Raw genomic sequence first — 18233 nt, 5'->3', positions numbered from 1 at the left:
ATTCTTCTTTTTTTAGAAATAAATTTAAGCCTAAAATATTAAACATATTTTGTAAGCAAATAGATAATCGAAATGTGTTTATGTTTCCTGATCTGGATGAATTAAATCTCAGAACACTGATAGGATAATTGTAGAAAACAGAAACAATGGAAGATACGAGTTCCTTTTTTTTTTTTTTTTTACTATTTTTCAAAGTGAGAAAGGCAACTCTATCAACTCTAGGCTAGTGGTCTACATTTTTAACCTTAAGATGTTCTATACTATATTATTTAAAATAATTCATGGTGCTTGCTTCAGCAACACATATACCAAAATTGGAACGATACTGAGAAGATTAGCATGGCCCTTGAGCAAGGATGACATGTAAACTTGTCATTTCATACTTTAAAAATAAATAAATAAATAAATTCATGAATAGACAGAAAATAAAGTGATAAATATTATAAATTAGCTTGGGTCAAATCCTATTGAAATGTTATGATTGTTACTATTTTTTGCTGTGTTCACTAGACAGGTCAAAGAAACATAGCATTATTGTAACTAAGTGAATGTCCAGCAAGATGTCTGATGCTAAATTGTTGGTCATTCTGGAGACATGTAGCTTATATGATAGCATAAGGAAGCATGTTAGTAACTTATTGATTGATTATATCCCATTAATGGATTGATGTCTATCTGAAGGGTGATCCTTGATGGTGTGTATGGGCTCTATCCTTGGTCATCCTTGGTCAATATCTTCGTTAATGATTTGGATGAAAACAGTAAATGGCATGCTAATCACTTTCAGAGGTAATGTGAAGATAGGATAGAAAGTACACTCCACAAAAAAATTTATCGTTGCTTAACATATGAAAAATTACTGCATTTGTTAAACAAATGGGTTATTTCTCCAAAAAGGTCTTAGGTTAAACAATAGGTTCAATCTGTAATAAAAATATTTAATTGGGAGAAAAATAAAAACTTGCAAGTGAAGAGACTTAAGAAAAGAGCATAAATGTACAAAATATTTAGTCAATAACAATGCAACGACCTATGGCCATGCTACTCTGAACAAGTCCTATCCTGTCTGACCTCAGAAGCTAAGCAGAGTTGGGCCTAGTTAGTACTTGGATGGGAGACCACCTAGGAAGACCAAGTGCTGTAGGCATAAAAAATAAAATAAAGGATTGTAAGATGACAAGGTCCTTGCAATCTGTGAGGTCAACCAAGGGTTGCCTCACCTAAAAAATAAAAATAAAATAAAATAAAATAAAATAAAAATACAACAAACTCCTTATGAGTTATCAATGAGATATGCCTACCCATGAACTACCTGCCCTTGCCCCAGAAGCTAATTGGATTTCTGGGCATATCAGTGTCTAATAAAGTACATTATAGATTAAGGAAGTAATGGTTCTACCATAATCCAGGAAGGTAAGATTTTAACTAAAATCCTGTTCAGTTTTACGTCCCGTTTTTCATATTGGACACAGACAAAGTAGAACACATCTGGGATAGAATGCAGTTGTGGAAACAACCATGTAGTTAAAATGTTTGTGTCAATTATCTTTTTCTGACATTATAAATTGATAATGTATGATATTAATATATAAAATATAGGGAAAACTGTCTTAACTTCTATCCACTGAAAATCATACCCAATCTGTCATTTCATGGAAATTCTTTTCCACATAGTCAAAGTGGCTTATATTCCAGTAAGTCCAATACAGTAGAAATTCTCACTTTTGACTTCTCAGGTACATTTGACACTGTTAAACACACTCTCCTTTTTGAAACGCTTTTTCTCTGGCTTCTAGGACACCACAGTCTCCTTTTTATTTCTGGCTGTGACTTCTCACCTTTCTTCAAAGGCTGCTTTTCCGCCCTCCCTTAAATTTTGGCATTCCTTTCTCCCATGCCTTGTTTCCTCTTCTCATATCACTGTGCCCTCTCTTCCTAGAATCATCTTCAATTGTTATCCATGTGCTGAGGTCTCCCTATTCTGTGTATCAGTCCCAGACCTCTCTTCTGAATTCTAGGGTCACTTATCCAGTGATTGTTAGACATTTCCACTAGGATGGAAAGATATTTTGGTGAAAGGTGTGAGGAAAGGATCTATTTTATTCCTCAAATAATAAGCTAGTCATTTCTACCCAGTTATTCCATTAGGCTGTAGACAAGTGAAGGCAGGCATGTCTTGTTTGAGGCATATTAACACAGCAACAGCCCATTGTCTGACCAAGTAGCATTTTAATTATTGCTGGCTAAATGAATGGCTGAATGAATCAGTGAGGGAATCATCAAGCTTAGATACTTCTCCACCATAAATAAGTAAATAAGTTTTCCACTGTGAATGTCCTTGTCAAATCTATCATTTTTTTTTCCTACCTGAGATACAATAGCATGATCCCAGTTGATCTCTCTGAAACCCATCTTACTTTTAAAAAGCTTTCCTAAACCAGTCCTTGTTTTATAAAGCAACTGAAACTAGCTTCTGAAAACATGAATCTGATCAGACCATGCTCTTGTTTAGTGTATTTCAATGGATTTTTGTTCTTCCTGAGCCTGTTCCACACATTGTAGGAGCTCTACAATGTGTTTTGTGCTTTTCTATTTATGTTTCACCATCACTTTTTATGCTATTAAAACTCTATATGTTTTAATTCTTTAAATGTGCCACATTCTTCCACATAATCTCTACTTCCCCATTTTTTATGCTATTAATACTGTGGATAATTTACTTCTTTAAATGTGCCACATTCTTCCATATAATCTCTGCTTCCCCCCGCTAATGTCTTCAGGTCTTGGCATGAAGTTACTTCTTCTGGATATCTTTCTTACAATTTTTAGCCCAGGATATCTTTCTTTCAGCTTCCTAGGATGTACTGTACTGCCTTATCATAGCATTTATTCTTACAGATTTTCATAATTCTTGTTTAATTATAAATCTTTACTAGATTGTACTCTGTATAGGGAAGGATCAAGATGATCTTGCTAATGGTTAAGTTTCTGGCTTCTAGTACGGTGCCTGGCACTTCATGAGTGTGAAATTGTTGGATGCAAGAACAGAACTACTATATTGTATTCACAATTTGTCCTTCCTATTTCTAATAGATTGTACTATTCATCAAGAGTTGATACAATTTAATGCATGGCAAAGAAAATCAAACCCCACAAAAATCATTCTGTTTTGAAGTACAGTAATATGTTTGCAGACCAGAGGTTTAATTAAAAATGAATGACTTATGTAAAGAAATATAACAATTGGTTTCACAAAACTACAGTCTATTAACTCTAGTATTTGTAATGTAGTGTGGCAAATGATATGTCTAAAGAGTTAGGAACAATATTTAAGTAGATTTAGTATTGTTTCAGGATTAAATGGAGAATCAATTAAATAGGAAAGTTGAAAGAAAAAGACCAGTATACCTTATATAAAGTGTTAAGAATTTATTATGCAAAACTAAATTTTTGTTATGTATATGTTTAAACTTAATTATCTTATTTACTCCCATCAGAACCCTATGAGGTTTGTGGCATACGGACATATGAAAAAAATGATATTCAGAAAGGTTAACCTGTGCAAGATAAACAAGTTACTAAATGTCAGGGTTGGGCCTCAAACCTAAATCTTTTAACTCCTTACCCGGTGTTTTATGCACTAGGCTAAATAGAGTATCTTGTAACACTTTACATAATTTTCTGGTCCATTTGCTCACTTGCTTCAGTAAATGTGCTCCTCCATTAGTTCACTTACCACTACATTTTGCCTTCTTTGTATCTTCGTTTTAGCCCAGAGCAAACAATTCATTAAAAGAAAAACGTGGTTTCCATAAAATGTTAGAAAACTGAGGGGAGAATGACCTCTAAAGACCCAACCATCTTTCTCCAAAAATGTTAGGCAAATGATTGTATGGAAGAGTCAGTCCTTTTTTTTTAGTAAAGGAAGATTGAGAATTCCATTAAAAAAAAGATATATGTTATGCTTACAGAGTTTTAAATGCTTTCATGTGTTAGCTTATGTAATCCACAAAATAGCCGTAAGAAGTAGGCATTGTTGCTACCCCATTTTACAGATGCAGAAACAAAGGCACAGAAAGGTTTAGAAACTTGCTTGTGGTGGTAAGTGTGTAGATGGTATTCTAATCTAGACCTAATTAGGACTCAGTGACCACTAAAGTGACCTGTTTCTCAGTAACTATTTTCTCTTGACTTCCTTAGATATCTTAAAGTCATTTATTCAACAAACATTTATGAAACACCTAACATTGGTCAGGCACTGGTAGGGAAAATCAGATATGGTTTTCATCTATATGGAATTTTATTAACTTATTTAGATGGATACTGAATATTTTGTGGGATAGATATTTTTCTTTTCCTTAACTATATGTAATGGAGATCCAATCATATAATAAGATGAAAAATTGATGTTTGTAAAGCTGTCGTAATGTAACAGGCAAACTCATAGTTTCCTTTTTGTTGAAAAAGAGGCTGCGTAGATTTGGATGTGCATTTTCTGTTGCAAACATGGGTATGATCAATTGAGACTGCAGGCAATAGGAGTGTAAATGGAGGCGATTGGGACAAACATGGAAAGTGTGTGAGTATAGTGTATGTACATGCATATGTGTGCTTGCGTGGTGTTGGCACATGGACTAACATGGAAGAAAGAGAAAACCAATTGCTTGTTACAAAAATACAAGTGTCATAAGAAGAGGCTGACAGTTGGGGAGGAGATGATCGATAGTCCAAAGTATGAGATAGGAAACAGCAAAAAGGAAATTACTTCGAATAGCTATGGACAAAGGACCACATACTAATATTTAAAAGTTGTAAAAATCCTATGTGAGTAATTTTGTCTGCAGAGTACTAGTGATTAGAAAGAAAAAAATCTAGAGAACATTTATTATTAAAATATTGTTTAAATAGCTGAAGCATTAGTCATGAGTAATTCTTGCTTTCTTTCACTTTTTCCATGTCCCTAGCCACTCTTCCTGCTTTCATTCTCCACTACTCCTTCTTCTCTACCCCCTTGGTGAAGTTAGTCTTTTAAGAGGAAGTTAGACCTACCGAGTAGGCCAGCATGGCATACTTCAGGACCTTTGTCCAAATTATCATTCCTACCTGACGTTTTTTGGATCTGATTGCCTTAATATAAACTTTGCTATTGCACCTAACATGAAAATCACATAATTTCTGGATAGTTCATTATTGGAAAGATGTCAGAAAATTGGAGTTAATTCAGAAAAGGGTAGCAACTAAAAAAAAAAAAAAAACTGGGGGAGGGGGATGATTTATGAGGAGATAATAAAATAAATATATACTGTGCATTATCTTTAGACATATATAACACAAAATTCTGCAATGAGAATATATTAAACACAAAACCTAGTAATATCAGTGAAATCTTTAAATACATTCCAACTGAGATATTTAACTTATTTAAAATTTGATTGTTGATTAGAAATTAGGTATTAATGGTGATTGTTGATCACCATTAATAACATGATAAAAAATAGTCATTTAAAATTTCTGACAATATTATAGCACTAGTATAGTTTTTAGATGTTAATTGTGACTCAGTTTATTGTTTTATTTTTAATGAACAAATGGTTATATTCAGTGTTGATTAACCAAGCTCAGCAGTTACAATGGTTGAGCTCCAGCTCAGTATAGACAGAATCAGTTTCTCTAAATTGTCATATGCTCAGCCTTTGATAGGAGATCAAATCTTTGGCGACCATTGTTCCTTTTTTACTTTTAATTCTTCAGTCCATCTGAACTTTATTTTGATTTATATTGTGAGATGATGAGATGATGCTCTAAACCTAGTTTTTGTCTAACTCACAATAGTCACTGATAAAATCCTCAGTTTCTATTACACCTTTTTTATCATGTGCTAGGTTCTTATATATCCTAGTGCCTTTCTCTAGGATTGTTTATTTGTCCATTAATGGGTTTGTTAATCCTATTACCAGTTTTAATCATTGCAGTTTTATTATAAATTTTAATATCTGATAGATAGGGCAACTACTTTCGATCTTTCACTCCTGCCCCACCCCCCAAAAAAATTTGTTATCTTTCAAACCTATGCATTTGTCCACATACAGTTTAAATTTATTTATCAGGTAATATAATATTGAGTTTTTAAATTTTGTTTTACTCTGAAATTGTTTTCAGTCTCTAAGTGTTCTTACACAAAATTGCTGTATCAGTGATATTAACTCTTACAATCCAACACTTGATGTATCTCACTATTAATTTTGATGTTTTAATTGTAAGGAAACTACAGATGTTCTTAGTGTTTTTCTTAGCCTATGCGTTTATGGCTATTGAAAGGAAAATTTCTCCCATTTTCATCTTTTAACTGGTTAAAAATAAAGTAGAGGAAAGTTACGGTTTTTGTTAATATTTTACCCAATGACATATCTTAGTAATTTTACATTTTTTCTTATTTTCTCTTGTGTTTTCATATTTGAGGCAATTTTGTTATCCTCTTCAACAGTTATACTGCTTATTTATTTTTCATATATAATTGTAGAGCAATGTTAAGTAATACCAAGATCAGCATTAATAATAATGATGAGGATTGTGATGGAGTTTAGTACAAATGTTGCAATGTTTCACATTAGGAAGAATTGAGACCAATTACTGTTGATCCATATATTTTAGGCTTTACTAGCTGTACAATGTCTGTGGCAGCTCCTTAGCTCTGGTGTTGTAGTGTGAAAGCAGACATTGACAATGCATAAATGAATGAGTATGGTTGTGTTCCAATATAACTTTATTTATAAAAGCAGGCTGCAAGTCAGATTTGGCCCCCAGGCCATAGTTTTCTGATTCTTACTTTAAGTAATTAATTCTGGTCTTACTTGTGCTTTATTTAAAGCCTTATATTTTCATGCTATTTTTCCTTTATTGACTACGTTTACTTTAATTTTATCTTTTTATGTAATTACATTTGTATCTACTAATCTTTAGTAGTACAAGTAGGAATAAAATTGTCTTTTGACTACTCACTGTATGATTGAGAAAATTTGATTAATTCACAAAGGAAGAACTACAAACGTTCAATAAACATGAACCTAAACTTAGTCTCACTAGAAATGAAATAAATAAATGCTTCAAAAGAAGATATATATTTATATTTATATTTAAATATATATTTTTATGTCTATCAATCTGCCAAAAATGAAAAATCATTACTTGGTTATATGCATGAATGTCTGTATATGTAGGATGGGGACGGGAGTTGGGGGGAATTGACTTTGTGATGAAAAACTAAAGGAGGAATAAACATAGATTCTTTCTGGAGGATAAATTGGTGATCTGTGTCAAGGCTTTAAAGTATATAACATTTGAACACAATAATTTATTGTAGAAATATAAGGAAATAACTAGAAGAACACAAAAGTATATTTAAAGTAATGTTCATAATGGCATCATTTGTAATAGTAAGACAACCACCACTACAACTGGGAATAAAATTAATTTCAAACAAATTGGAATTAAATGTGGGGGCAACTTCTCTTTTTTATAATGATGGATTGGTAATGCAGACTAATGCTCTAAAAAAGACAATTTAAAAAAAACTGAAATAAGCCACAAAACATCTTTTTAAATAGATTACGTAGTTAATAAGATAGTAAGGACATGCCAGACTAAGAACAGAGAGAGCATTAGAGTTGAAAGAAGTATGGCCCAGTCAATTTCTGGCTATTGTAAGCAGCTAGTTTTAAATCTTGAATTTTGCTCAAGCATGAAGCAGACATTGAAGTTCAATCTCTATCAGAGACAAATAGCCCTACTCTAGCCCAGATCTCTGAAAGACTCTGAAAGGGGCAACATGAAATGTACTCTGAGTGGACATGTACATGGTCCCCAGAACTTCAAGCTACAGTCTCAGTTGGCCACTGCTCTTACATGGATGGTAGAAGGAAATAAAGTTTCCCTCAGAAGGAAAGTATTATTTTCTGGGTCTCAAATTACCCCTGAAAGTAATTATTCAAATAAACATACAGCAAACAACCAAAGATTACAAGGTATACAATGAGTTTAGACATCAACTGCAATCAGCAGAAATAACATTCAACAGGAACAGACCTCTGGCACTCCAGATATTAGAAATATAAAACAGTTATGTTTTCCATGTTAGTGGAGGTAAAGGCTACACTTAAACGTTTCAGTAAAATCTGAAAACTATAAAAAATGGTATAATTATGCAAAAGAACCAACCTGAAATTATAACAACTAAATTCTAAGTCAACATTAAGAACTCAAAGAGTGAGTTTACAAGCGAATTATGTATATTTGATATATTCCGAATTGCAAGATAGGTCATTAGAAATTATCCAGAACAAAATAGAGATGAAAATATGGAAAATTCAGAAAATAGTAAGAGACCTAGAGGACCTGATGAGAAGATTTAGCATGTTTAAGTTGAGTCCCTGAAAAAGAGAATATTATGCAGAGACAATTTTGAAATGACAATAGCTGAAAATTTCAAAGAACCCCTGAAGCACAGTGATCCACTAATTTAAGAACCTCAAAAGGCCACCATCAAGATAAATAAGTTTAGAAAAAAAATTTACACTTAGATACATAATAGTAAAACTGCAGAAAAATTAACAACATGAAATTGGTTAAATTTACTGTAGTCTAACAGTAGGAACCCATTCAAGAAATTAAGTTGATAACGTAGACAGTTGTTATTCTAGAAAATACAATAACTGGAAAATGCCCATAATACAAGGCCAATAATATCTTTTAAATATGTATATGTACATACAGAAATATCTTGAATATACAATAAAGAGTTCAAAGTAATAATTTCTAGGTGGTGGAAATTTGGGAGCTGTAGGCTCATCAATAATTTTTAAATATTTATACATATTTTATGATTTTTTCAATAATAATTGTATTCTCATAGTGTAACTTGAAAATCAAGGTCCAACACAATACCCATGCTGTTGGGAGGACAGTAAGATAGATACTTTCATACTTTGCTGATGAGATTATATCTTGAAATAAACTAAGTGTTGGGAAATTAGATTGTATGCATCAAAAACTGGTTATGCCCATTGATCTGGTGATTTAATGTCTAATTATTTATTCTAAGAACATAGAGTTTGCAGAAAGATTTTAAGTAATGCACGTAGATGTCCGGTACACAAATCCTTTGCCTACAACACTCCTTTATTTGATTCTTTTCAGGTCTCATTTGAAAGATCTTTTCCTCAGAATGATTTTCCCTGCTGCTTCCCATGATACAACTGCATTACAGTTGTTATTATGTGTGTTTTTTCATCATTATCTGCATAATTGCTATCTTCAACTCTATATGCATTATAAGGAGGCGGGGACTACATCTTTGTCCTTGCCTCTACCCCCTGTGCTGAAGCATTGTTTCCAGTACATTATAAGCAATCACTGAGTTTTTAATAAATTGATAAATAATGTTTCTTTTAGATTTCATTTTAATAGAAATGTACAAAGCTAATAAAAGTTCAAAACTTGTTCATTTTTAAGTGTATTATATTATAGTCATCTATTGGACACCGCAGTTTTTAAAAATCAGTATTTACCAAAAACCTTCTAAAGGTTTTTTGAAAATGTATTGTTAGGGAAGAGATCATGTATAAAAGTGTATTTACCTGATAAACTTGTCTTTAAAAATCTCACAGATTACAAAAAAAATCTACACATCAAGTATATTATCTTTCCTATTTACTTCTATAAAAGTGTGTATATTTATATACTACATATGTATATAAATATATAACTATATTTCTTTCTATATATACTATATATTTATATATGCTATGTTATATATAAAATATATAACATATATATTTTAGTAAGATAGTCAGGGAAGGCCTCACTGAAAGGCAATGTTGAGTAAAGACCTAAAATTCGAAAGGGAGTGAATTATGCTGATGTCTGAGGAAAGAATTTTAGGTAGGGGAAACATAAAATGAGAATGCAAGCATTACCTAGCATGTGTAAGAAAGGGCCAGTATGGGTGGACTGGACAAAGGGGAAACAGGGGAGATTAATTCAAATACCTGTTAGCAGAGATTGCATTTCCTTTGCATATTTCTCCTTTCTAGTTTTATTTCCGTTTTCACTTTTTTCTTGATTATATTTTTAAAGGCCTTTGTAATGTTTTAAAAACATACTTAAATTTTTAAAAAACGGATATCTGATTTTTAGATTTCTTTTTATGTGCTATATTATTTCCTTTCCCTTGTCTTTCTTTAATTTTTCAAATTCTCTGGCTAACTTTTCAAGTTAACTTCATTTACTTTTGTTTTTAGTCTCTTTTAATGTAATAATGAGAATGATTTACACTTTATAAATCTTGTTTTGAATAAAATTTTGATTGCATCACTACATTTTTACATTTAATGTTTTTTTTCTGTTTTTTTTTTTTTAACACAAATTTTGGTTGTAGTTATTTTTAAGTATGAGCTTTTCTGCTTATACAACCACAACGTGCTTATGGTAGAACAGTGGGAGGAGAAAGAAGAAAATAAATAATAATCCTACCCATTACCCATCATTCACATACATATATATCTTTTTTTTTTAATTTGGGATAATTATTTATAGTTTTATAATCTGGATTTTTCTCTGTTGGACTGAATGATTTTTAGACATTATAACTAATTTTTTTTTATGAGGAAATACATTTTTGTAGTAGAAATATAAAGGTCATAAAAGGCCATAAATGTAAACGACCTTTTTCACACATTCTAAGTTCTCCACTTGCCATAACTAGACACAATCACTGCTACCAGTTTGCTGTATGTCTTGCAGAGAAATTCTATCACAAAAACTAACATGTTGCTTTCTCCTCTTTACGGTTGAAATATCTGCCCTATTTCTTGTGTTACTTGTGGCAATGTTTGTGAGCCATTCATTGTTTTTCTAAATTTAATTCTGTTAGTTTTGCAGTTAGTAAAGATTCTTCCTAAATTGGCAATGAGCTGTCGATATTTTGTTTTTAATATTTATTTTCACTTTGTATTTTTCTGTTTTTTTCATTTGTATTTTAGTTATAAATTTTGAGAGCCTGAAGTAAGGATGTTTAATCAAAGGTCTGCTTACCAGGAGTCATATTTTTCACTTGCTTTTTTATTTTTTGGTTTGATGTTAAATCATATATGTTATTTATGGGTGGTACATATTAAGTGAATTTTATAATCTCTTATTTATACTTCTATTGGTTCTTTAAATTTTTCATATATATAGAATTTTATCAAAAAGTTTTATTTTCCTAGAAGAGACTTGACAAATATTTTCTTGAAATAATTATTATGTCAGAATGCCAGAGTTTAAAACACAGACAACTTCTTAACTTGCAATTAACATGTTTTTCGAACTTCACTTAAATTTACCTCTAACTTCAAAACGAACATAGGCAACATATCAGTTCTGAATATCATTCAATAGGCTATAATTTTGTTTACAGACAGTGTATATAAGTTTGAAACCAATTTTTATATGTTATGTATATAACTACAGATGGATCACTTTATCCCAATTTCTTATCAGTTGTTTTAGAAACATTTCTAAACAGAAAGCTTCCTAAGAAATGTAGAAATTATACTTTCTCTTTAATGACATCATATCTTTAAATATTAAAATCAAATCTCTACACTAAAATAATAAAGATTTGATATTGTTCATAATACATGTGTTTGCTCTCCTGTGTAAAGGACAGGAAAATCACAAAGCTTCCATGTCGAAGCTGAATATTAAATATTCAGACTCAGTTTACCAGGACTTTTGCTACACTTCCAGAAGTCTATTATGAGAGCTACTAGTAACATCAAAGCACAAGAGACATTACTGCTTCCTCTCATAGCCCATGACCTAAAAGCTTTTCTTTTTATCTTTATATGAAAGAAAAACAAAACATGCTTTTAAAAAGTCTCAGCATTGGTGGATATTGTGTGTATCGTGTAAAGTAGAGTCTGGCAGTAGTGATTTTTGCCTTTGTCCAAGTGTTTTTTTTGTTTGTTCGTTTGTTTTCAGCATTGCAATTTTATTTTTTTGAGAACAAGAGAAAGTAATTTAGTTCTAAACTAATTGAGAGAAAGAAAATGACTTCTAACTAGCTATATATATATTTTGTGTGTGTGTATGTGTGTGTGTGTCAAATAATCTAAAGGTCTATAAAAGGGCACTAGTACTTGTTGGGCCTTTCTTATATTCTGTTAGAAAATAAGTGAAGTGTATTTTATTAGACAAGGAAAGTTTTAGGAATCCAAACTTTGCAATCACATTTACATTTCTAAAAATAAATATTATGACTAAGTTGGATACTCATAACAGCTACAATCCCCTAAAAAATGAAGGAGAATGACAGTGTGCCTGCGTCCCTTCCATTTTCTATCTATATATGGAGTGTGGGGACAAAACAAAAATGGATAATACACTGGAACAAAGGAGAAGGGACCTTTCTAAAGAAATTATCTAAAAGTTTGCCTTTTTCCTGATTTTAATTGTATCTTACAATATACATATAAAATTTTGTTTAATCATGTTTATTCTGTTTACATGGACATAACAGTAAGAAGTTTTCAAGTGCTTTTAATAGTGTTTTTACATGGTTGCATGAAAAAATGCTAGTGTTCAATCTTGGATTTGTATAAATACCTCTGACTTTTTATGTGAAAAATTCCAAACTACAATATCTACTTGGCAGATTTAGAATCATTAGAAATAGAGGGAAAAAAGGTAAGGGAAGGGTTATTATTGGTGATTAGAGAAGTAAGGCAAATCTGGTTCTTGAATCATACTCTTTTGCTTATTAAGATGTTGAATTAGAGAGGTGAGTGATATGCTCTGGAATGTTCCAAAATATTTCGAGTTCTTCTTGCATGAGGTCATCCTCATGTTAGGTAGGATTGACAGGGTGAGATATTAGTGCAAGGGAGGGTGGAATAAGGTTATGTAATTCATTCAAAAAGGCACTCGGGTTGCTGGACTATGCCATGCAAGGTCTCTCCTCTTCAGGAACTCCAACCAAATGAGGAATAAAGTTTCTTGTACTCCCCTTAACTAACCAGTGTTAAATCCATCTTCATTTTTATATTTATCATTTTAAAAATATTCATTTGATCACCCACTATGTGTTAGACACTATGCTGTATACACAAAGAAAAGAGACTAAGATCCTATCATTAAATAGCTTACAATCTTTTATTTTGTAGTATAGTTTGAAATCAGAAGTGTGATACCTTCAGCTTTGTTCTTTCTCAAGATTGCTTTGGCTATTTGGGGTCTTATGTGGCTCCATACAAATTCTAGGATTATATGTTTTAGTTTTGTAAAAAATGCTATAGATATTTTGATAGGGATTACACTGAATCTGTAGATTGCATTGGGTAGTATGGACATTTTAACAATATTAATTCTTTCAATCTATGAGCATAGTATATCTTTCTATTTATTTGTGCCATCTTCAATTTTTTTCATCAATGTTTTGTAGTTTTCAGAGTACAGGTCTTTCAACTTGATTAATTTTATTCCTATGTGTTTATTTTTTTATGCAATTGTAAATTGTGAATCATTATTAATGTACAGATTGTGACTTTCTTGATTTCATTTATTAGTTTTAATAGTTTTTTTGGTGGAGTCTTGAGGTTTTTCTATATATGATATCATGTCATCTGAAAATAGTGACAGTTTACTTTTTCTTTTGATGCCTTTTAAATTTCTTTCTTGCCTGATTGCTGTGGCTCAGACTTCTGATACTATATTCTATAAAAGTGATGAGAAGGAACATCTTTGTCTTACTTCTGATCTTAGAGGAAAAGCTTTCAGCTTTTCACCATTGAGTATGTTAGTTTTGGGTTTGCCATATATGGCCTTTATTATGTTGGTGTGAGTTCCCTCTATGCCCACTTTGTTGAGAGCTTCTATTATAAATGAATGTGGAATTTTGTCAAATGCTTTTTTTGCATCTATTGAGATGATCAAATGATTTTTATCCTAATGTGGTATATCATATTCATTGATTTGTGGATATTGAACCGTCCTTGAATCACTGGAATAAATTCCACTTGACCATGGTTTATGAATCTTTCAATGTACTGTTGAGTTTGGTCTGTTAAAATTTTGTTGAAGAGTTTTGCATTTATGTTCACCAAGGACATTGACTTGTGGTTTTCCTTTTCTACAGTGTTTTTGTCTTGTTTTGGTATCAAGGTAATGCCTCATATATTGACTTTGGAAGCTCTTCCTCTTTTACAATTTTTTGGAACAGTTTGAGAAGGATAGGTATTAACTCTTTAAATGTTTTGTAGAATTCACCTATAAAGACTTTCTTTTTGGGGAGAGATTTTTTTGATTATTGATTCACTTTCAATAGTAATCAGTCTATTCAAATTTTCTGTGTCTTCTTGATTTAGTCTTGGAAGATTATATGTTTCCAGGAATTATCCATTTCCTCTAGGTTGTCCATTTTTTTGGTATATATTTGTTCTTAGTAATCTCTGATTATCCTTCATATTTCTGTCATGTCAATTATAACTTTTCCTCTCTCATTTCCAATTTTATTTATTTGAACATTCTATTTTTTTCTTGATGAATCCGGATAAAGGTTTATATCAATTTTATCTTGTCAAAGAGCTAACTCTTAGTTTCATTGATTTTCTTTTTTTAATATTTTTTGTTTTTTAATTGTAGTTGGCAAACAATATTATATTAGTTTTAGGTAACAACATAGTGATTAGACATTTCTATTACTTGCAAAGTGGTCAACCTGATAAATCCAGTATGCATATGACACCATACAATTAACAATATTAACAATATTATTGACTATATTCCCCATGCTGTACTTTACATCTCCATAAGTATTTTGCAAGTACCAATTCATACCTCTTAATCTCTTCCTCTCCTTCATCTACCCATCTGGCAACCATCAAAATGTTCTCTGTATCTATGAGTTTGTTTCTGTTTTGTTTGTTTGCTCATTTTGGTTTTTAGATTCCACATGTAAGTGAAATCATATGGCATTTATCTTTCTCTGTCTGACTTACTCCACTCAGCACGATACCCTCTAGGTCCATCCATGTCGTTGCAGATGGCAAGATTTCATTCTTTTTTATTTCTGAGTAGTATTCCATTGTATATATATACCACCTCTTCTTTATCCATTCATCCATTGATGGACACCCAGGTTGGCTCCATATCTTGGCTATTGTAAATAATGCTACAGTAAATATATGGATTCACATTTCTCTTCAAAAGTATTGTTTTGGGTTTCTTTGGATAAGTGGGATAATTGGGTCTTTTTTTGTCTCTTATTATAGCCTTTGTTTTAAAATCTATTTTGTCTGGTATAAGTATTGCTATCCTAGCTCTTTTGTTTCTTTGTTTCCATTTTCATGAAGTATCTTTTCTATCCCTTTACCTTCAGTCTGTGTGTCCTTCAGTCTGAAGTGAGTCTCTTGTATGAAGCATGGTTAAGGATCTGTTTTCTTTTACATTTGACTGAACTTTTTTTTTAATTTGAGCATTTAATCCATTTACATTTAAAGCAAATATTGATATATATGTAGTTATTTTTACTTTATTATCCATAATTTTGATCTTTTAAAATTTTTCTTCTCCTTTTAAAGAAGTCCCTCCAACATTTCCTGTAGTACTGACTTGGTGGTGATGAACTCCTTTAGCTTTTTTTTGTCTGGGAAGCTTTGCTGGGTAAGCACTCTTGATTGTAGGTCCTTGCTTTTTATCACTTTGAATTTTATGCCAATCCCCTCTGTCCTGCCAAGTTTTTGTTAAAAAATGAACTGTCAGTCTTATGGGAGCTCCCTTGTAAGTAACTAATTGCTTTTCTCTTGTTGCTTTTAAGATTCTCTTTGTCTTTAACCTTTGGCATTTTAATTATAATGTGTCTTGGTACGGGCCTTTGAGTTCATTTTGTTTGGGACTCTGCACTTCCTGGGCTTTTATGTCTATTTCTTTCACCAGGTCAGGGAAGTTTTCAGTCAAATATGTTCTCAATCCCTTGATCTCTTTTCTTCTGTTAGCCCTGTGATGTGAATGTTAGTATGCTTGATTTTGTTCCACAGGCCCCTTAAACTATCCTCATTTTTTTGGGTTACTCTTTCTTGTTGCTGTTCTGATTAGGTGTTTTCTGCTACCTTATCTTCTAAGTCGCTGATTTGAAACTCTGCTTCATCTAACCCACTGTCGATTCCTTCTATTCTTCATTTCAGTTATTGTATTCTTCATTTCTGACTGATTCTATTTTATGTTTTTGATTTCCATTTTTATGTTTTCTATCTCTTTGTTAAAGTTTTTACTTAGTTCATCTACTCTTTCTCTAAGTTTGTTGAGTATCTTATAACCAATGTTTTAAACTCCACACCAGATAGAGTGCTTGTTTTTATTTTGTTTATTTTTATTTTTATTTTTATGTTTAGTTTTAGTTTTATTTCTGGAGCTTTATTTTGTTCTTTCATTTGAGACATGTTTCTTTGTTTCCCCATTTTGACTGCCTCCTAGTGTTTGTTTGAATGTATTAGATAGGGCTACTCTGTCTCCTAGTTATGACCAGGAGTGGCCTTATGGAGTAGGTGTTTTGTGGGGCCCAGTGGCATGGTCTCCCTGGCCACCTGAGCCAGGTACTCCATATATTTCTCTTGTATGGGTTGTGTGTAACCTCTTGTTGTAGTTGAGCCTTGATTGTACATATGTCAATGGCAGGGATTGACACTTGTATTGATGGGTTGTGAGGACTGACTGTGACTACAGTGGAGGAACTGTTGTGTAGGGACTGACTCTATGGAGTAGGATTCACTTTAGCAGGACTCTGGCGTCTGCCTAGTCTGCTCTTTGAGTGTGTCATCCTCACATGTAGCCCTGGTGATCCTCTGGCTCAAACTGAAGCCAGCCTTTGGGCATACAGGCCTGGCCTCCTGGAAGGCCAAGTTCAGCTGCAGCCGCTGCCCTGCCCAAGGTCACCTCGCATGAACCACCAAGCAATCTGCAGATGGCTGTCACACACACTGGGCTTGGATGTGCCTCGAGAGACTAAGCTACAAACCAAGGACAGCTACTGCTAATGCTGCACTTAGTGGTGCTCAGCAAGAGGTATGGGGCAGCACCAAGGCCAAATGCTACTTGTTTACATTTTCTGAAACTTAGAGAGATTTTAGGAAAGTCTGAAGCATGAGCAAGACAGGCAGTTGTATGGAAAAGCCACTTGAAGAAGCTTGGGGGGCCCCCAAGTTGTAATGGGTTCTCAGGAAATCACCTGTGCAGGGCTAAGTGTGTTAGCCAGGTGGATGGAGACTCAGATTTGGTGGTTGTCTGTGTCTGCATGCCAAGAAGGGAGAGGGCTCACCAAAAGAACAATGGCTTCTACCAGCACTTCTGTCTGAGAGAAAGTTGTTCCTCCAACCCTCGCCCTGGGGCCAGACAACTCAGTTCCTCCTTTATGTACCTGGCACCTTCTAAACTGCTGCCCCAGTGCTAGAGCTTAGAGCAAGTGTGTCTGTCAGTGAGTAAATCAGCATGTGGGCCCCTAAAGAGGAATGTCTGCGATTCCAGTAGCCCTCCATCTCACTCAACCACATTCTTCACTGGTTTTCACAACCAGAAACTGTGAGGACCTCTTTTCCCAGCACTGAAACCCTGGGTAGCTTGGTGTGGGGCTGGGACCCTTTGCTCCTCTAAGGGTACCTCCTCAGCTGAGATTTCCTCCTGATTATCAACTGCCACACACAGGTGTGGGACCAGCCCATTTTGTGTCTTCACCTCTCCTCCCAGTCTCAAGGTGGCTTCTTCTGTGTGTCCTCAGTTGTAGGACTTCTGTTCAGCTAGATTTCAGGTGATTCTCAATGATGGTTGTTCTGTAGTTTAGTTATAATTTAAATGTGTTCATGAGAGGAGGCAAATGTAACATTTACCCACTCTGCCATTTTGACCAGAACCTCTCATTGATCTTTTCTACTTTTTTTAGTCATTATTTTATTTATTTTTGCTTTGATATTTATTATTTGATTTCATCTACTGATGTGGGCTTTTTTTCTCTTCTTTTTTTAGTTCCTAGTTCCTTTTTTTTCCTCTTCTTTTTTAAGTGTAAGTTTCGATCATTTATTTGAGACTTTTCTTGTTTCTTGAGGTAGGCCTCTATCACTTTAAACTTTCCTCTTATAACTGCTTTTGCTGCATCCCTTAGATTTTGGAACATAGTTCTTCATTGAACCGTTGGTTTTTTAGTAACATGT

At 33.0% G+C, this 18233-nt stretch overlaps 1 non-coding gene and 1 pseudogene across 1 annotated transcript; both read left to right on the top strand.

Moving 5' to 3' along the window:
• The first annotated feature begins 284 nt into the window (after nt 1-284).
• LOC111740133 lies at nt 285-387 on the top strand. The gene has a single exon (XR_002780472.1). It is a non-coding gene; the product is annotated as a U6 spliceosomal RNA (small nuclear RNA).
• A 641-nt stretch (nt 388-1028) lies between these two features.
• LOC111740126 lies at nt 1029-1147 on the top strand (annotated as a pseudogene).
• The last annotated feature ends 17086 nt before the right edge of the window (nt 1148-18233 follow it).

This window comes from Pteropus vampyrus, unplaced genomic scaffold (assembly GCF_000151845.1).
Source record: "Pteropus vampyrus isolate Shadow unplaced genomic scaffold, Pvam_2.0 Scaffold58, whole genome shotgun sequence".
Taxonomy (NCBI): domain Eukaryota; kingdom Metazoa; phylum Chordata; class Mammalia; order Chiroptera; family Pteropodidae; genus Pteropus; species Pteropus vampyrus.
Note: the sequence above shows the minus strand (reverse complement) of the source record. Positions and strands in the feature narration are given on the sequence as shown.